The sequence below is a fragment of the Vidua chalybeata genome, chromosome 2, assembly GCF_026979565.1.
Source record: "Vidua chalybeata isolate OUT-0048 chromosome 2, bVidCha1 merged haplotype, whole genome shotgun sequence".
Lineage (NCBI taxonomy): Eukaryota > Metazoa > Chordata > Aves > Passeriformes > Viduidae > Vidua > Vidua chalybeata.
Window position 1 is genome coordinate 106,658,061 of NC_071531.1, and position 22,003 is coordinate 106,680,063.

The window sequence follows — 22,003 nt, forward strand, 5'->3', positions numbered from 1 at the left end:
GAAATAATACAGATGAAGTTTGGGAAATTTGGGTGTATTTTTATTTGGTTTGGGGGGATAGTGGTGCTGTTGTTTGCTTTGCTTTGGTCAATAGATTTTCTACTTGTCAGTATATTGTGTTTGATTGGAGTATTTCCAAGCTGTGAATTGTTCTAAGGATTAAGATTGAGAGGATCATAAGCTTGTCTGTCTATTTAGGAAAAGAAAAAGTGAAGGTTTTTTGATGAAGTTCTGCAAAAACAACTGGTTTATAGTGATAAAGTCCAGTGATGTGTATAATAATGTGGAGATAAAGCAGGACTGTGTTTAGTATAAGAGTAGGTGGCACTTTGTCTTCTAGATAACCTCCATAAGGTGAGATGACTTTATTGCTAATCCTATGATATTTGGTCAAAATGTTAATGAAATGAATATGAGCTTTATCATGAGCTGCAGTATATCAGAGCTGTGGTTTTATATGCTTTTACTTGTATTGTGCATACTTTGAGTTTTTGGGAAAGGTTTACTAATACAGAAGGAAGAATCACCTTTTACATACCACCACTTTTTGCCAGGGTAATCTCTTTTTTAATTAGTTTCACATATTTTTCCAGAAATAATAAGGATTAATATGTAGTATATGTCAATGTAATAGATTTTAAAAGGGTGATTACAAAGACTTATTTAATCTAGAGCAAACTTCTCATGCACCTGCAGTTTTCTTTGTTTTCCCTAGGCATCCATAATAACAGTATAATGCTTTCCAGGGCTGACCTGTTCCCTTAACTAATGTGTTGAGCCTGCATTCTGTAAAAATCTAAAATCACTCTTTGAAATTAATGTGCATGCTGGATGTCTGAGGATTGGACAATTCCATCTTTAACCATCAAAAATGCATTGCATTTGTATTTGGTGAAGGTCTTAAATGTCCTGACTAGAAAGAATATTAATTCTGAGTGGTAGCAGATAGATCTTGATTTAATGAAATGTCTTTATTTCCTGCTAACAGAAAATGATCACAGGATTGTTTAAAGAGGATGAACCATCAAAATCACCTTGTTAGACATAAATACTTAATAACATTCACTATAATGAGATAAAAAGTGATGGTAGTGAGGTCAAGTGTGAGAGGGAGAGAGTTCAAAGACAGTGTAGACCCTTCAACATAATATAACCTAGTTTTAAAGGGGAGAGAGGAAATGCATTGCTTGATGAGAAGAAAAGCCTTGTGTAAGCTTGATAAATATTAAGGTTTTGTGTGTAATGAGAAATGGAATCTGATGAATGAAATGTCATGGTAAAATCATTTTAATCAATAATGGAATGTGACATTATTCAGACCATAGTAATATGTCTTCTTTTTATTCTTTCCTAGTGGTATGCTTTCCTTCCTTTTCTTTTTTAATAATTTTGGTGTTTTGTTTTTTTTTTTTTTTCTTAGCTTGAGATTGGTTATGCTAATGTAGTGTACTTCTGCAGCAAAAATATTGAATGTATAATGTCACAATTCTATACATAAGCCTAGGAAAACAGAGGTAGTATGTGAAATAACAGCATTTTCTGGGAATATTTATGTATTCAAAATTAATTTGCTTTCTTCCCTGCTCCCCAAATGATACTTTTAAATATGAAATTCTGACTGGATTACAGTAGATGTCATGTTTGTAGTGGGTGCCTTTTCAGACTCTTGGGTAATGTAACAATAACCCTAGTGTAAGTAACTGTGGATAAATTATGCACTATTGCATGCTAGTTACCATTTACTTTGTTTCAGTGTTTATTTTAGCATAATAGAAATGAGATCTTTATTTTTTCATTATTGAGATCTTGTGGTACAGCAGTAGCAATGGTGACTTTATAATGCCCTGTGATGATAGTGCTTTGTCAGCCTTATGGAGTATCTCATTTGAAAATGCTGGAGTCCATTTTGAGCATTAAGCAGATAATCTGTCATGTTACCTTTGTGATCTCATGGAGAAAGTATTTGAGAAGATTTGTGTAGCTCAAGGTTTGTTTCTTGCAAGAGCAGCAAGATCTCCTGACTCCTACTTTTGGTCACAAGAGCAACTTAATGTGTGAACCCCCCAGCTCAGATTTTGGAGCATGCATCAGACATAAATCTACATTTTACATCCCTTTTTAAATGTTTGTAAGATATCTAAGTGATGAGTAAAAGCATCCAACCAGGAAGTACTGTGGAGTGACTGTACCTGTTGGAAAAATATTGCTCCTTCATATTGGGAACTTGCCATGCCTTTGGAGCATCTTGGATGTTGATTTTAGAAAAATAGATTGAGAAAAAAAATCCTTTGAGGGTCTTAAGCTTTTGTCATATAACAATAGTCACATTCATGCTGAAATCAGACTTGGAGAAGTAATACAGAAAACTACTAAAGCTGGACAGGGAAAAACTTATCCATTTCTTACTACATTATTTGTTTGGTTTTTTTTTTTCAATTTATTTTCCTATATTTTTTCAATTTCTTAAATTTTTAAAAAATAAGATTAAAAATCTTTCAGTGTGGAATTTCATCAAAGCAACCCAGCTGATGAATGGCATTTTATGCCATGCTTAAACATGCTTATCTGTTTTTTGTTAATTTGATTGTTAGCAACTTATTATTTGGCAATGCTTGAATTGATCTTTTTCCTTTATTGGAGCAGCAATATGGCCTGAATATACTCAATGTATTAATACCAAGTGCTTATTTTTGTTTGGATCAATTTAACTTAATGTCATTCATATCATTAACATTTTGCAGAAATAATATTGACGAAAGCCATTGATCCCTCTTGCAGAAACCACTGTGTCAGTTGTACTGAAGATTTGCAAATGTTTGATCCTGTATAAGCCACAAAAAATGTTTGATATTGTCCATAGGCTTCGCACAGTCAAGTAATCATTGGTTGAGACATGGAGGGACAAAACCCAGAGACAGGAATGGAAACACTGGGCTTCAGTGAGCAGGTCCACTGATCCACTCCTGCACAGGCACTTCATTTCTACACCAATTTTGCTGTAGAGGGCACAAAAAGAGTGTTAACCAGGCTGTTTTGGTAACTACATTTTTTATCTTTGTACAAATGCTTCTCTCTCCCTGGGATTTTGGAAATAGTAGCACAGGAGGCACCGTTTTCCTCCCTGTCTTCTGCCATTTCCAGCCCAAATTAACTGTTTCAGTGTGAGGAAAAGACAGATGTCTTCCTTTCTGGAGCTGCCCAGCCTGAGGAGTCTGGAGAAAGGGGGAGCATCCCTTTACCTGGCTGCCTCCTTGTGTGTCACCTAGTCTGGCATTGGCACAGTTGCATTTGCAAATATACTTTTTTATTATTTTTGAATAAAAAAAATGAATTATGTAAACACAAAAACCCAAAGTAAAATCCCACTTTCAGAGGCATGCAATGCTGTGTAATGCCTCAGGGGGATACAATAATATTGTTAGGTGGCTAACATGGGAATTGCACTGTCCGTGCTGTAGCTAACTGAAATCCATTCCTTCAGGGAATGCCCTTTAAAAATTTGCCTTGTATTTTCTGACTTTGGACAAAGTCTTTAGGATATTTTAGGATATTTACAGCTGTAGTAATAGTCCTGTAATAGTCATTAATAGTCCTGTTAAGATAATGTAGTGGGGTTTATTGGTGGTTTTTTTTAAGGTTACAGATTAAAAATCATGTAGCTGGAAGATTCCTATCACAAAGCAGGTAGAGCAAAAAAGAATAAGAGATTCTTTATATTTTGCAATAGGAATATTTAAAAATAAATGAGCTCTGCTGAGGGTCTCAATACTCCTGAAACTCAGTTATTGGTGATCCTTAAGTCAAACAAAGCCCATGTTGTCATGATAGAACAATGCTTATAGCTCTAGGCTGGTAATAATTTTCTGCTTTCTTGTAAGAAGGCAGGAGAGAAAGAAATTAAATAAGCTTTTGCTGTTAGGAGGCAAGTAAGATTTTTTCATGTTCTTTTATTTCTGTTACATGGAAGGTCATCTGTGATGTTCCAGAAAGATAAAAGTCAAACTTTAAAATGTAATTGTTAAACTTAAAAATAATTTTCATAATATGCTTGGTTTTACTGTTGTGGATGTGGCAGTTCTAGGCAGCACTGCAAACACAGGAATAATTACAGACAAGGACTTTTTTAAGTTAGTCTATATGGAAGCTATAAAGTAGTTGAGAAGAGTGGTAGTGAAGTGCAAACAGATTCTAAATAATTTGTGTAGGCATTGAGGAGTGGGGCTTTTTCCTCTTTTTTTTTTTTTTAATTTGAAGTCAAATTTCTTAAAGGAGTGCCTGCATAAACATAAATAAGTACATGTAGTAAGAAGAAGGGAAGACTGAAGGGAAAGATATATTAAGTATTAGTCTGTGTATTTCAAAATTTGAGTGTTAGCTTTGGTTCAATTAGAATTTTCTACCCATTACCTACCCAAAACAACACCTTTCTTGGAACTCAGTATTGTGTTTAGGTTTGTATCATGTTCACAACACATATGCAGCTGCTAAAATTTCCAGAACTGTTAATTCAGAAAGTTGCTTGCTTTGTTCAAGGTGTGTCAGCCCCTCATCTTTTCTGTTGTAATTAAACATTTGCAGCCTTACAAAAAATCCTTTAAAGGGAAAGGTGCATGGCAATTGAGCTCTTTTTTCTTTTAGATAAGTTGGTGTGGCATTGGGACTTCTAAAGGAAATTTTTAGCGCATCTAGCACTAAATATCAAAACTACATTGAGTAATGTGTCCAGAATTCTAATGTGTGTTTAACTGAGTTTCAAGGAGTATGAAATGACACTTACTGTACAAAGGACATTGTGGTTACTATATAAAGAATCTGAAAAATCTCTACAGATTCATTATGTGACTTGCCATCTGCTATCAAAAGACTGCTGACTTCTTAAGAGATCTTACAGAGTGCAATAATTGCTAACCAAGACTATTAGAAATAATTTTGAGATAAGAACTATAATCATTAATCCCTGTAGGAGCTATATTACTTTTAAGAAACTGGTCTGCATATTGGAAATTTTTGATGAATTTATCAGAAACACATTTCAGGTTTTGAAGTTGAAAATTAACCTGACCATTCATGACTTTTTTAATAAACTGTGAGCAAAGCTGTTATCTAAATTTCAAGCATATATCTAAGTGTGGGGATATCTACTGTGTGTAGAATCTTGCTGTTAAGAGTGGATGCTGTAAGGAAAATTAGAGCTGAACCCTGTGACCATAAGCTTTTCTGACTTTAAGAATATTTCAAGACTATCCCCAGCAGTTAACATCCATTCAAGGAAGCCAATTTGAATTAGTCCTGGGATGAGATTCTTATTTTCCCAGTTGATGCCATTTACATCTTGCTAATACCTCTTTGTAGTTGCTTCAGCATTTAAGAAGCAGCATGGAGACAGAAAACCTTGAAACAGTTTTCCTTTTTGAGACAAATTTTGAGATAGAGAAATGGTTTGAGAAATGAGAACGCGCCTAAAGTTCTGATGATTAACTGAAGTTGGATGTTATATTTGGGCAAAGTGGACATATTTCATGAATAGCAACTTGTGTGTTAAATTTGGGGTTTTTTCTGGCTTTGTTCTTCCAAACACAAAAGTGTTATGTAAGGTGGGATGATAACAGCAGCTGTTTGTACTCCTGGAAAACCTGCAGCTGGTTTCATAGGATGTACCAGAGCAGCCCCTCACCTGGCCACTTAATCAATGTTCTTGGTGACAATATAATAATAAGAGAGCCCATTTCAGTTTCTTTCATTTTCCAGTACATTCATGTTGAGATTTAAATATTGAAGATGGGCCAACAAGTGTCAGTGTCTAAGGTACTAAAAGCAGTGCTAAAGCATGATGGATATCTAGTAACACATTATTGCTCTCTATTATCTGCTCTTGCCTAGATGAGTGATTTGTTCTTGGCTTCCAAATAAATAATGCAGAGCATCCAAAGAGGCCATCTCACAGTTCCTGAATCCAACTTGAAACTGTGATGAACACAGATATTACTAGTTGTTGTTGTTCTTTTTTAAGTAACAAAAAAATAGGGCAGTCGTAGAATTTGGTGCCTCTTTTTGATGAAACTGGAGCAGTTTGGGAAATATAGATTAGTTCCATCAAGTTCCTTACCATTGGTACTAAAGAAAGAAGAGCTAATTATGATATTTTTCAGATTTAATATTATTATATTTTTCAAACATAAAAATACCTCCTCTCAAAACTTACTATTTTTAAATATGTTCATAATTTTTCCTTATGTGATTACAAGAATTCAATTATTTGCTCTGTTCTCTACTACATTTTTCCTCTTGTATTCCTGAACATTGTAAGATATTTTCTGATTTATACGCTCAGTTAACATTGGTGATTTGAGAGAAACAAGGTTTACATTTTTTGTTATTATTTTGTTCTCCAGCTGACAAACTGATGATGTATGCTAATGTCTGACTTCCAGACAGCTTTTTGATTAAGAAGTGGAATTAGCAGATAAATTAGGCTGCTAATTCAAAGACTAGCCAGATTCCTCAGATAAAATCAAGTTGCTCAGTTTCTTTGTCTCGCCTGTCCTTTGATATTTGTTTACACATGGGCAAGTAAATTACTATGCCATAGTTTAAAGAAAGAATACAACTCCCCCCAGCATTACTATGGTGTACCCACATGCACTTCCCTCTCCTCTCTTCAGACCCCCAAAAAATTCCACAGTGTTTTGGACAACTATGTTTCTGCTCAGAATATGTGTTGTTTTTTTGGTTTTTTGTTTTTTTTGTTTTTTTTAAGAGGGTTTCAAGGCACAGGAGGGAAACTTAACTTAAAGGGTAGCAAACTACTTTACTCAATAATTTACAGAGAAGATTTCTGATGTCAAGCAATTTTAAACATTTTTTTCTCCACTTTTGGTACGTCTCTTTTAGAAAATCCAGGTATTTAGAGCCATCATTTAGTCTCTCAATGATGCTCCAAATTGCCCTTCAGAGGCTGGAAAGGAGATCCATCTTAGCTAGCACTAGGAGTTTATAAATGTAATATAAATAACAGCTACCAGGATTAAGAAGTGTCTATTAGTAGTTTAAAAAAGCGATGTTAATGAACAAAAAAATCTGTTATATCTAGCACAAAGAATACCTAGAATTAATTCCAACCCAGAGAGCTCTTCTGGGTTTTAGTTTTAAAACACTGTCTCCAGAACTGAACAGGGAGAACTCTGCAGGATGTAGCATAAGCAAAAGAATGCTATCTTTCTTTTTCCCTTGGAACATCTGATTTAGTTCTGTTCTTTTACATATGTAATACAGATATTGTCATAGTCAGCTAGGAGTCTGATAAATCTGGGTGATATGATAGCTTCTTTGCTGCTTTCTGAACAAAATCCCAAACTACTGGAAATTTAGAGAGAGTTTGTGACAGAGAAGAGGAGAACATGATCTAGGAGCAGCCTGTACTTCCACATAACTCTCTAAAAATACTGCTGGATGCCAGTCATGATTAATAGGAGGGGTAAAGGGATGTAATGTCATACAACTCTGAGAATCTTGCAACCATCTTTAGAAAATGTTGTTTCTTACCAAAATTTTGGAAAGTTAATGCCCTTAAAACCTTTCAGTCATTTTCCATATGAACCATACGTGATCCTTTTGTGTGTTGCTTTGAAAAATGAATTCAAAGCTGGATCCACTGATCTTGTGTGAGCTTGCACACATGTGGAGCTCTTGAAATGAAACATCACTTTCTGAATGGGACTGCCACATTTTGAAACAATTTGGAGCTTGGAAGAAAGTCAGAAACTGGCAATAATTTTACAGGAAGTAAATAGAGGATGTACAAATCATAATATAAAAACTCACCAGCAATTTCTGTTTGGGTAGTTCTTGAATTAAAATGCATGGAAGACAGTATGGGTAAAGATGCTTTTTTAAGCTTTCCCAGCTGTAAAGGGATACTGGTGTGTGGCCACCACCTCCCTTCTGCCTTACCTGTGTTATTTATTGTATTACCTATGAATGAGTGTCTGGTTCATTGTCAATATGGCTTTTAGACCTCACTCCTGTTTTCAAGAGAAATTGAAAGCTGATTATCTTCCTTTAATCTCAGAAAGCCTTCTTAGTGGTGTAATGAGATATAAACCCTGCCTTTTCAGAGGGCATATGTACACAAAATCAGTCCCTGAGGAGGGTTTGCCTTTAGTTTGGTTGGGTTTTTTTTAGTAAGATTGAAAGTAGATACACAGAGTAAATTATTTTTGCTACCTAATGTCTTCTCACTGTTTCTGTCATTTGATGGAACTTTCAAATACAGAATAATTCATTTCACAAATATTTTGCAATTCCTGTGGGTTAAATTCACATTTTCTAAAAAAAAAGGAAAGTAGTTGGGACCATAGCATAGCATCAGTTCTCTCTTTCTCTGTGCTCTTCAAGAAATTTGGTAGATTTAATTTGCATGTTTGCAATCTGTTTCTTGACAAACTTTATGGAAGTGTTTCTTATGTGAAAAATAGACTAAAATAAAACTATCCAGCTTAGTACAGCTCCCAAGACTCAGTATGAGTTCTGCTTTAAATGGGTGGAATGCTGGATTCCCATGGATTCCTTTGTCATGGGGAAGACTGAGACCGCACTAAGGGAAGAGTTGTGGGTGGCTGTGCCCCCAACACACCACACTGCTTAGCTAGAGTCCTTATCCCAAAATGATGTCCATAACAGGGATAGTTTTTCCTGTGTTCAGAGGAAATGGATTGTGCAATCTGTCTGTTGGCCAATTTCCTTGCTTACAATATGACTTTTAACATGAGTAATGAGAGCTCTTGGTTTTGTTATAGCAGAACTTATAAATTGACTATTTTACACCAAAACACAAACTAAGAGAGAATCTGTTCTTCATAAAACTCAGAAAAATATAAGTGGCATTACTGAACTGTTTTGTGGAATCTTCGATTTATTATTCATGTCAGAGTGAGCAATTTGATAATGCTGACAACTTCCTGCAATGCAGAGGCTATATAATTTCACAGAGGATTTTTTTTTCTTCAGCCAATAACTTCCTGTGTAGTACAAGTATATCCACAAGAAGATAACGACTCTGGGGATTTCAGTTGCTGTCATGCCTCTAGGAAATTGTTTATTGTGATTTTAACTGTTTTAGAAACTGAGTTTATCTAATTTTCCAGATTGAAGCCATTGGATCTCTGCTAACTTTGTATTTCATATTGAAAATCTTTACACTGTTAGAAAGGCTGTTTCCTCATTATCCACCAGTGATAATGGGGATAGAATGTGTCAGGATTTAGGGATTAAAACTGTTCTCCTGATGTGCTGCTTGGGAGGTTAAGAAGGACTGCTTAATAAGGAGGAGTAGTTTGTAAAACCTACATACCACTGGGATACATTTGAGTACTTTTCCAGGGAATGGGTCATATGCATGTTTTTACTGGAATGCTTATAAAAATTTTCAAATGTTTGCTGAAGGAATGCTCCTTGTAAATGGTTGCATATGGAAAGGACAGGTAGGTTGTGTAAAACACTTTGTAAGTGTGCATTAATGACTCAAAATCCATTCCCAATTTCTAATACATATGCAGCGCTGAAGTTGATGCCTTCAGTTTTAGTTTTCATATTTTCCAGAGTCTGAACTGCATTAGTAAACTCTGAACTTCATATAAACTGTTAGCAAGTTCTCTTCACAGTTTAGTCAGACAAAACAGTCCTTTTCCAGCCTGAGAACCAAGGACACTGCTGCAGCTTCAGGCCCAAAAAGTGTAAACAACAGCGAATTGAGGAGAGCAAACTGGGAGGATGGGACTTCATAACCTGAAGCTGTAATTGGACCATTAACCCCAATATGTAAATGGACCAGAACTTATAAAAGTGTGAAAATTCATGACCAGTTGTCCATCTTGGGTCCATCTTGGGCAGAGCCACGGCCAGGCTCTTGTACTGCCCAAGGTGTGTCCTTTGAAGGCCTTTTAATAAATACCTGCTTTATTCCTTTATCTCTGGCTAGCCTCCCTTCTCAGTAGCCTCCTTAGGCATCAAAATAAATTGCCTGAAAAGTAGAACAAAATTTGTCTGGTTCTCTCTTGTAACCATTTCATGCTGCATCCACCAGAGAACAGTCGTGGTGCAAGAACTGAGATAGAATGAGGTTTCTATCTTCTCTGAAGGGAAACCAGAAATTTTCCCCAAATTAGGTCGTATTCATAGTGAAACAGAGAACTTGTGCTGCAGCCATTATTCTAACAACATCCATCTGTAAAGTTGTTTCTCTGTTATAACCATGTCTTGGCGCAGAAGTTTGTGAAAATCACACACTCAAAATAAGTAATAAGGTTACCAAAAGATGGGAGGAGAGGTTGCTTGGAAGGAAACACTTAGAGGAGCTAATCCAATGCTATTGCATCTGTTAAAATGCTGTTAATTTTAGGACAACACTTAGAGGAAAGCAAAGAAAATAATTTCAGCAAATGGTATAAGATTTATATTTTTTGGGTTTTTTTTAACAATTTTGCTGAAACTTTATTGTATTTTCTTAGGAAAGGGCTTCCTTAAAATTAGCATTCTGGGTCTTTACTGCCTGTATAAACATCCCCAAATAAGAAAAAGTAGAATGACTGTAACATGCAAGCAATAATCATTTCAGCAGGGGACAAAAATGCATGCATTCATGTGTTGTTTTGGAAATTGCCCTGCTCTATTCCTGTGTTCTTGGCAACGTCTGTGATGGCCAATCAACAATTTGTTGGCTGTGGACAGAGTGGATCTTGCAAGGATGGCTGCAGGCAGCCACTCCTCCACTTCTCTCATGAGTTGGTTTTCAGCACTGAGCTGTTCATATTTCCTCCAGGTCTGGCTTTCTTCCCAGGCTGGAGCAGTGAGCTCTTTAAAGGGAAGCCCTGCTGCAGCATTCACGGGAGTACATATCCTCAGCAGCCGGAATATAGCGATAAGCATATGTTTTTGGAAGATTTTATGTGTTACATGGAAGCAAGTGCTTTTCCTCATTTTTATGGGTGAAGAAACAGTGTATACCTACCTTAGCAGGTAATAGGTTTAGACATTTGCCTTGCCCAGGCTTTCATAGAAGGCTGGATCCTTCCGTGTAGGTCTGCCCCAGTACACGGAAGTTTAGGCCTGGTCCCAAGAGAGCACAAATAATTTATATCACAGCCAGGAACAGATCCAAGGTCTCTTAATTTCTATTCTGTATTATTAATGTCTTGCAGATATCTGTCATGTCAAACTTTCCAGGAAGCCCAGGAGTTGAGTTTGGTTTTTAATAGCAGCTATTACTCTGATTTCTTAGAATTAGCTTTAATCATTTTAGAAGAGCTGTACAGCAATCTGAAATGTCATCCTAATGCAATATTTTGATATAGCTCTCTCATGGCATATATGTTAACTCTTAGTTGCAGGCACAAACAAGTACAGCAAAAAAAAAAAAAACAAAACAAAAAAAAAAAAAAAACCAAAAAAATCAAACTAAGTGGGAAGGATGAGAAAAAAAAATAAAGAATGTTTCTGCTCTTTCTCACAATACTAATTTCAGCTTTGTTTCTTGGATGTTTTCAGTTAATTTTTTTCCCATTCTGATTTGTAGGAGTAAACAATGAGAAGTCTCAGTGCACTGTTTAATACTGTATTTGGTTTCTGAGAACAAAGTAAAGTATTTCTCTTAGTCTTCAAATCTCTTCAAATCATGGTTTAATAATGGAGAATTATTAATATAACATAAAAGATCTGAAGGCTAAAAACACATGAATCTTTTTCACTCTTTCGTCTACCTTGACTCCAAATGCTTGTATTTGCCTTTGAGCTTATTTCTAATTTGAAATACTAATTAAAAAAAAAAAAAAAAAACATAATTTGAATGAACTCCCTATGCAAGGTGGCAATCACATTTATAAATGTTATATACTATATATGCATTACGAAATAGTGAGACAAAGAGATAAAATTAAAAAATAAGGTACATTCACTCTTCCACAGAGCAATACTTGTAACTTAATGAGCAATACTTGTAACTTAATAAGCATCTTGAATTTGTACTGAAGTGCATTTGGCCCCTAAATACATTTTGAATTAAAACTCACTTATCTACAAGCTTGATATGTACTTTCATATAATTTATATCATATTGCAAGAACTTGTATCAGAGTGACAAATGTGTGAGTACACACAAGTAAGCAAGAGCAAAATGCATTGCAAAATTAATTTCCTTTATGTGGGAGGTATGCTGTTGGGCCAATAAAACCAGTTTTTGAGATATCTAGCTCATTTCTCTAGTGAAGATTGGGAAGACACCTTTTATCTGCTATGAAAACTGATTAATTTCTACTTTTGGCTCTCTTTACACCACAGGCTTCTGCTGAAAATTAGTTCTCACTTGTAATGTTTTCAGCCCCAACTGTGTTTGCCCTTGAAATCAGCTTACTGTATACAAGTATTTTGGATTGAAATACATACATTTCTTCTTACAACTTAATGAAAGATTTCAGCCCTCTTGGTTTATTGATAGACCATCATGCAGGCTTCACAGCTCTGCTCATTGATAAGGACACCTACTGATAAATTTTATTAACCTCCCACTTTGGATTGTTATTGAATAATTAAAATAGTTAGATTGCAAAAGGTTATAAAATGTGTATTTTAAACTGTTCCCTTAGCTCCTGCTGCTGCTGCTTTCACTGCTGCTTTTGGTGATTATTGATGTGTAGAAAATTGTCCAAGTTTGCTTGGAGGACCCTTTCTTCAGGCCTGATCATTCAGCCTTCTGCAAGTAGTTTTATTCTGTTAGTTTCATTTATAGTCTTTTGAGGATATAATTAATCCAGGATTGTAGAGTTCAGACAATCTTAGAAATTGTTCTCTACTCAGTCATCATTGCTTTGTATGAATTGTTTCTCAGTTTAGACCAAATATTTTCTCTCCGCTGCGTAGGCATAAAGACAATAGCAATGTCTTACCATTCACAGGCCATTCATAGAAATGAAACCGAACTAGATAAGACATTCTAATTAATGGTCTTGGCTTTCCTGGAATGTTTCATAGTTGATGTGTTTCTCAGACTTGAATTATTGGTTAGACTGTATTGCTAAGAATATTTGCCATTTCATTCCCTGTTCCGGTGGGGAATGAGAACTGAATGCACTCAGGCAGCTTTTGGTTCTGAAGGGGCTGGGATTCTCTTCTCTTGGACAGGTGTTGAATCTGGGCTTCAGTCTGTTCAGACCTTTTGTTGTCAATTAGATAAATAGGAGAATTTACTTTTACCTCCTTAAACTGTAGGTGGCTAAGAATTCAATGTTGAAATATTAAACTGTCATAATGATTTGGAGCAACTGTTCTCTGACAGGAGAAACATGTATCATACCAAAAAGAGAGAGAGACAGTTGTTTATTACCTGATCTTTTCTTACTAGATATATAAAAACACTTACTTATCACATATGTCTATTATTTGGCATAATTTATGTAAAATTCTAATCTCAACTGCATTATTCATGAAAGATATTTGGCCTAATCTCAACATATTGTTCTTAAAATGGATTCTTTAAAAATGGATTCTTTAAAAATGGATTCTTTAAAATACCTCTGATGAGATTTTTCTTTGCAAGGTGAAGGAAGTACACTTGAAATGAATTACTGCTAAAATATCCTGTAATGTGAGATATTAAGCTATGTGGGCAACACATGAAGTTATCTCATGTTATTTAGAAAGCAATGGCATGAATATTAGGTGGTACATAATAACATACAGAGAACTTGGCAGTGTGGTGTGTTCTCAAACTTTTATTTGAAATAATCCTTTTCCATATTTGAACAGGAGGGTTTTTAAGACTTGGATATAAAAATCTGTAATTTTAAAAAAATCTGGTTTTTTTTAATGGCATCTGAAGGCCTCAGATTCAGATAAATGGAGAGTACTTTGGTTAAAACATCCTTGATATCTTTTCTGTCTACTTGAGTTTATTTTTCATTAGAAACTAGCTAATATAAACTAATCTCATTTCCAGTCTGTTTTCAAAAAGCAAACCAGTCTTCCAAAAATAGCAGGACAAAAGGCATCTATGCAAAAAGAGTCCATCTCCTCTACATATCTACGGATGCATATACAAGAGGGCTGGATATGTAAAGGGGAAAATCATTTTTTATCAGCTCAGCTGAAAATAAAATATTTCTCCTAGGCACTGCTTGGGTTTGCTAACTTCTAACCTAATTTTTTTTTAGTTTAAAACCCATGAAATCAAGGGACTAAGAAGAAGCATTATAAGACTCTTTACTGCAGTAGCAAAACCAGACACCACTGTAATATTTTATGATAACCCAGGAAGAGAATTCACTGTTAACTCAGGACCATACATAATAAAATACAAACACAGATAATGACTCTAACTCCTTTACTTTACAGGGTGGAGATATTAGTAGCAAAGAAAAGGCGGGCTGGACTGATTGTCAGAAAAGCATTCTTTCCAAATGACCTGGTGACCCACCAATTTAATTTTATTTTGCTTAAATTATATGTATTGAGATTCCAGCCATGAAATTGATTGCATAATGGCACTCCCTCTGAGCCCAGAGGAGTCCTACCAAAGCAGGGATGCTGGAATATGCCCAGGCTTTTGTGGGTTTGGAACCATAAATACTAGTGGAGCTTGCAGCAGTCCCTGCTGCCAGGAGATTTCTGCATCTTGTTCCTACATCTCAGGTTATTTATTGTCATTTTATTTCTGGGGATTGCAGCTTAGGACGCGTGTATCTCAGTCAAAGCGGATCCTGAAGGCACAATGGGCCAGCTCTAGTGAGCCTTTATTGATTTAGTGCTTACTGGGGAGGCAATATAATGTCTGCTGTCATCAGGTGGTGAGATAGGAAGGCTGTGTGCTTCTAAGTAATGGGGTGGAACAAACTCAAGCTGTTTCTAAGTCTCCTTTCATCTTCTTATGTGTTGTAATGCAGTACCCAAGTACAGAGAGGATAAGTACATGGATTAGATTGACTGGGTCCACAGTCATTAGAGAAGTGCATATTCCCTTGGCCATTAGCAGATGGAAGAACAATGGATAATCGGTGTGAGGTATTTAGTGTTGTTCATCCTAAAAATCCTCTTAGGCAGACCTTAATTTGATCACCTTTGAGGATCAAACAGGTTCTCTTTGTGTGAATGCTGCACTTCCCCATTTGTTAAGAAAGCAGAAAGATTGAAGGTAAGAGGTACAGCTGGAGCTGGAAGAGAAAACAGCATTTCATATGTGAAATTACTGATCTATCTATTTTCACTGGAAAAGAGTGCCAGAGGAGGAATTTTATTTCCTTACATTAGGTTTTGCAGTTAATCTACCTTTTCTTCTCTGCATACTTATGTTTCATGTGTTTTGGCTATGAGAACCTATCACATCTAGGTTACTTTTGTGTCACTCTCAGGTGAACCAGAGAAATCTATCTGAATAGATAGAAATTTGTACTTTTCCCCCATTCATTGCATTATATCTTTCCCCACCTTATCTGTAAGAAAGCAAACATTTCTCATGGGTCAGGAAAGGACACTAGGAGCAGTTTCAGGCATTTCTTCACGGAACAGAGTCTGATTAACAGCAATGCTGATGTCCAGTAAATACAAATATGCTGTTCACTTTTTTGAGACTTGCAGATAAAGCTTGACACTTTCCAGCTGTCCAGGAAGATTCTCAGACAAGAGGGCAAGCAGCTTCTCCTCAGTGAGACTGCTGAAACTAGGTGGCTCCAATGATTAGTAAGATTTATCTAGGCCATTAGTTTAAATCTGATTCATGTTGCCCTCTTAAAGCCCTCTTTGGCTGTGTTAGACTAAATGAAGTAGTAGTTTATGTAGTTCCTACTGGAAAAAAAATGCTTATATCACCAAAAAGAAAAAACAAACCAAACAAAGCATTTAATGTTGTTTGCTGAGGAAAATTCAATGAGCCTTTAAACTCAGACCTCAATTTTCCCTGTCATTCCTTCCTTCTGTCAGCCTCCTCATTGCTGTTTGAGTAATTGTTTTGGTATTCTCTCTGTCTTCCAGTGCAGTCCATAATAAGTCTGTAGTGTTGAAATGCTTTGTGGTAATACACTGCTTTACTTTTCAGTAAAGCTCAGTAAGACTGTCAGATATAACCTAAAGAAAAATAAAAATAAAATGGATAGGCTTTAAGATTATCAGAAATTATCATACTCATTTTAAAGGTGGAAATTCTGAGAATGAGAGGGTGGAACACAAGCAGTTTGTAGGTTTTGTTTGGTGTGGGTTTGGGGTTTTTACTCTTTTGTTATTTATACCATATCTGTGCTATGTAACATAGGAAATTGGTGTTGCTCCCACCTTATCAACCAATGAAGAAACTTCCCAATATCTGCTTAGAATCAATGTCACACACTCGGTTACCTGTACCCAGCAATTCCAAGGGTGAGCAAAATGCTATGGCAGAGGAAGGACCTTGCCTATGGAGTACTAAGGAAGCTCAGTCCTGTTCTTTTGTACCCTTTTCCATGGTGTTCAGGGACAACTTGCAGCCAGACTCTGGCAAGACCATTTTTTTTCACTTCACAGGTCTAAGTAAAGAGGACTTTCTGCTGGGACCATCTCCCATTTCCCCTTTCTTTAAACTTCTGTATAATTTCCTTTGTCTTCCATTAATTTAATCTGGTGAATCCTTACTTCTGTGAAGGGTTTCAACAATACAGTCGTTGAGCTACTCAGTATAGTTTTTTGGCATCCCCTGGAATAAAAAAATACTCTTCCAAACTGGCACGGTGCAAATTCACAGACCATATGGCATCTTGTTGAAGTAACTAGATTTGTTTTAGTTTGCAAATACTAACTTGAGTATTAAATGCCAGCATTTTTTTCTAATGCAACAGTACTTTGGTGATGAGGAAAAAATTAAATTCCACCTTCTGCAATATAGGATTCCTTTTAATCCTCAGTAGCTGGAAATTCAGTAAAAACATTGTTCAGTTTATCCCATGCTGGGGGTGCAGATTGACCTGGATGGTTTTTCCCTCTTTCCCATCGAAAGAAGTTTCAGTTTTCTGGAAATTTTTTATCCTATTTGATTTGTTCATGGCATCAATTTTAATTTATATTTTAAATTTAAATAAGCAAAAAAAAAAAAAAAAAAAAAGAAAAAAAAGGTGAAATGAACTAATCCAGATTTTAGATGAGTTTCTAAGAGAGAGTTGAACATGAAACAGCCATAGTAGGTCTTTTCTTACATATGGTTGATTGCCTAATTTTTATGCTGTCTCTTTTTTCCTGAATAGCCTAAGGTATCAGAGGAGGAGTGAACTGTGTTTGCCAGACCACTACACAGTTAATGTCACAGTTATTAAGGAATTCCTTGTGAAAAATATATAGCTTGGTACAAAAGTAGTTTTAAATATTTCATCTGGCAATGCATAAAGAAAACTAGTAAATTTTCTTATTATTAGCCTAGAATTTTTTTTTGATTTTACAAATTTCTTAAAAATGTTCACCATCGCCTTAGATAAGAAATCTGAGGAGGCAGTGACTGAAAGCCCAGCTTTGAAAATTTTATTGTGAATGCTCTGTTGGCATTTGTAGAGATTCAGTTAGGGCTTGAATGTTGAAAACCCAAGATTAAACATAAATGCCAACATAATATTGCTGACTGACCTCCCAACTCCACATTATTTTAAATTCTAAAGCTCAATTTTAGCTGGCCAGGCATTAATATGAAAAGAATCCGAATTTTCTCTCTCACATACACTTTTCAAAATTACTGTAATGAGCTGCTGGTGAGGAAGAATACCTTCTCTTGTCCTCGATTTTTTTCTCTGTATCAAAATGATGACAATCTTTTAGGTCCTTCTTCAATGAGAAATCTTCAAAAAGAATGTCCTCAGCTTCCTATTATGCATGCAAGCCTGTGAGTCCTGACCATCTTATCCCAAGTTGCCTATTTACAGTCTTGATGAAACACTGATTAGCTCTGATTAGCTAATGGATCTCTGATTAAAATGTCTAATTAAGAAAGTAAGTTATTTTATTCATGCAGTCAAATTAACTTCCTTCCACAAAACCAACATGAGATAGTTGTACATGCTGTGTAAGTACTTGATTCTGGAGGTGCACAGTGTTTCCCAAGCAGTGAGAATTTAGAATATTTAAGTTCATTTCATTAGGTATTGCAAGTTATGCAATCTTATACCACTTTAATGAAAAGTATTTGTGCAAATAATGTTTTCTTGAAAACACTGGCTCATATTTAAAAGCAATGAATATCTTGTTAGTGCTGTTTTAATCATGAATTTGTGTTGTGTGCTGGTTTAAACTACTTGAAAAGTTACATCAGTGGATATTAACTGACATGGTAGCTTTACTTCAGAATTTTTATTGCCAAGTAGAAATTTAGTAATATTTTTTTCAAGTGATTATTCAATAACTATTAGAAATTATTATTTTGGAATGATTTTTGGGTGGTCTGCTAAACTTGAGTGGTAGAATGTGATGAATCAAAATGCACAGGTTTCCATATTTTTTAACAGCATATTGTAAATTTTAGCTTAACTGCCCAGTAGTAATGGTGGATAAAGTGGGTTGATTGTGCTGTCACAGTTGAAACAAATTAATCTAGTGCAAAGTTTAATAAATCAATGGGACAAGTCTGTCTAGAAACTGTATGTCAGAATTTCATAAACCTTCCCAAGCTCAACCAAACTAGCACCCAGCTGGGGAAATTTTCTTTGCTTGGTGCTTTGTAGTGATACAGGTGGAGTGCAAAAGTTATAAACCATTTCCAATTCCCAGGAATTGGGTATGCTTTTAAACAAGTTGCAGGAGATACATTCTCATTTCCACAAGGAAAATGGGAAATAATGGGGTCTATGGGAGATGGAAACAAATCAGCTTTTTTTCTTAAGAAATGCACAGTTAATTGCACTTAAGAAATGGTCTGTACAAATTTAATGAAGGCTTTAAGGATGTGGATTTATGGTGCAAGTGTGGCAGCCAAATTATCTATCCATGGATTTAGGAGTCCCTTAATACTCATAGAGGTGATAGACCATGATGGCTCTGAGGAACTATTAAATCCATCAGGTCGAAAACAACTTCACATGACAACTTTTACGCCCACATTAAAAGCTGCCAGACATTTCTCCAACATCCTGGCTGCCAGAACAGCTGCTTTTTCTGCTAGTCAAACTGCACCGTTCACAAACTATGCTCCTGAACAATTTTTTGACATGTTTTTCATTGTCTGACTTTGATGTCAATAAAAATACAATCTGATATGATGATGAGAGAATTTATCTGGAGTTCTCCACTGAGAACTTTGAATTGCCATTGTGAAAGAGAAAGTAAAATGAAGGACAAAATGGTATAGGGCCATTAGGAGTCAAGTTCCCTGAAAAGAAGTTAGAGTCTAAGAAAATATAAACCTGATAACCATGGCACAATAAATTTCCAATGTCTGGAATTTCTTCTGGAAATGAGGAGAGAGAAATGAAAATTCCTGTTACAACACCATCCTTGATTTTTTTCTATTATGTACCTACTATATATCACCCCTTAGAGACCCATCTACTCCTACTTCATCTGTCTTTCTGGTAACCCTTGTGCAGAGTAATGTCACAGAAAGAAATAAAGGGGCAAAGTGGAACACCACTGATAGCACTGCCCAGGGGTAATTTAGTGGGCCATGACAATATTCTTAAAAGAAATATATGGATGCCTATTGTGGCCAGGGTAAGAGAGAAACAAATCACTTCTGCATGGGCTGTTGGTGTGGGAAGCTTCCAATTCTCCCTCATTACGTATGTTATTAGAAAGCTGAGGCAGGCTCATAATCACATTGAGCCTTGTTTGGGATGTTAGTCAAATCATTTAACCTTGTCACCTCCCTTTAACCTCCTATCTCAACCCAAGAGCGCTGACAAGATCAGGGAACATAAAACACTTCATATCCTCTTGATGGTGGAATGTGATACTGCCGCAGGAGAATAGCTTTGGCTTTAACTCTGTTCTTTTGTTTCAACTAGCTACAATATAATTTGCAACTCGATGGAGGTGTTATAGAAGGCCATAATGAATTAAAACTTCTGTAAGATTTTGAGACAAAGGAAGATATGTAGTTACATATGAAAATATCTGCTAGTGAATCAATGGCAAATATCAACAAAGCATTAAAAAACAAAAGAAAAAAAACAAAAATAAACAAAACAAAAACGCAAACAAACAAAACCCAAAACAAACCAGAAAACAAAACAAAAAACAAACATGATAAATTTCTAAACTATTTCTGTAAACCAGGAGAAGCTGGAGAAGCAGGAGAATATCTAGTAAAATACCAGGTTCTAAGAAAAGAAAATACCAGATTGAGGAAGTGAGAGAGAGAATACTTAAATACTTAAATTATATGATTTTAGAAGAAACAGCTTGACAGGCACAAGCTTTCACTGGACTGGATGTACCAAGTGTGAGAGAATGTCTTTATTGGCACTGTTGAGTATCCGTAAGACTCTTCCAAATCATACTGGAAAAAGAGGCTGGAAATAGAGTCAGGGATGACTTATTCCTAGGAGACTCTCACTTTAGTGCTGTAAATCTAGCAGCCAATCTTCTGTCAGGAAAAAAGCAGTGAATTTGCATTGACTTTGTCCAGCAGTTGGAAGTGCAGGCTCAAACAAATGACTGTGGAGTATATTTATTACAAACTAACTTTGGTGGTTTTGTCATATAGTTTGTTATAAGAGATTAGATTTCATCTTTGTTTCACAAACTGATCCTAGCTGCTTCCACAAAAGTTGCTCTTTAAGCATTATTTCTTGCTGGGCTGAGGAGTTTCATGCAAGTTGTAAAGAGTCAGAGAATGGTTTTGGGTCAGAAGGAACTTTAGAGATCATCTTGTTCCAACATCCCTGCCATGGGCAGGGGCCAACTTGCACTAGACCAGGTTGCTCAGAGTCCCATCCAACCTGGTCTTGGACCCTCCCAGGGATGGGGCAGCCACAGCTTCTCTGGGCAACCTGTGCCAGTGCCTCACCACCCTTCTGGTAAAGAATTTCTTCCTAATATCTAACTGAAACCTATTCTCTTTCAATCTGAAATAATTCCCCCTTAGTAAAATTCTCACTTACATTAGAAGTAGAAACTTTTTTTGTTAAGGACTATCTTTTGGGAGACAAGTAGAGAATTTGGGGTTTGCTTTAGTTTGTTGGTTAGGGGGTTTTTGTTTCTTTTGTTGCTTCTTTTAATTACATTGCTATGCTTCTAGGATTCATCTCCTAGACAGTGTTTTCAGGAATTGAAAATAACATCACCATTTTTGAAGAAAAAAATATTTCGAAGTTAGCTCTCTGGGAGCTACGGTTTAGCTGATTGCTGCCTTCTTTTTCCCACAGAAGTTTGGTTCTTTTCAGAAACTCAATGTACCACAATGGCATTAGAGGGAAAAAAAAAAAAAAAAAGACAGGCCATATGTAAGCAGGATTTGTTAAATTTTCAATGTTACCACTTCAAGGTTCTGGTCTAACACTAGAAAAACATGAAACATGGTTTTTCTTTACAGTTTTACTTTTTCTCTCTATGGAAATGTATATTCTTCAGTAATACATCTTATAATGAGCCTTTCTTCCAGCATGGCCAGGACTGCATTTTGCTCTGCTGTAGCTGCTGCTGCAGTGTACCTGGAACTGCTTTTAGCAGTGTGGTGTCTCAGAGGGCAGATGAATAAAGATCAGTTGAGTATTACTCTTTGATTTTGATAAATATTCAATTAAAACGGGGACTATGAACAGCAAGAGCTCTACCAATAGAAGTTCTTTTTTTTGTTGTTGTTTTCGTCTTGTCCTTCTTTGTATCCAGCATTATATTTTGTCCTTTGTAGTCAGAATTATCTACCATTCCTCTTGCAGAAGAATTTTACTATCTGTTAAGAAAAACAAAAGAAAAAAATGGTTCTCAATGGGTTATAAGTCCTCCAGGAAAACATATTTATTAGATACTCATGTTGCAGAATTGTGTCTGAGAAATATCTGCAAGGGGTACTTTAAGT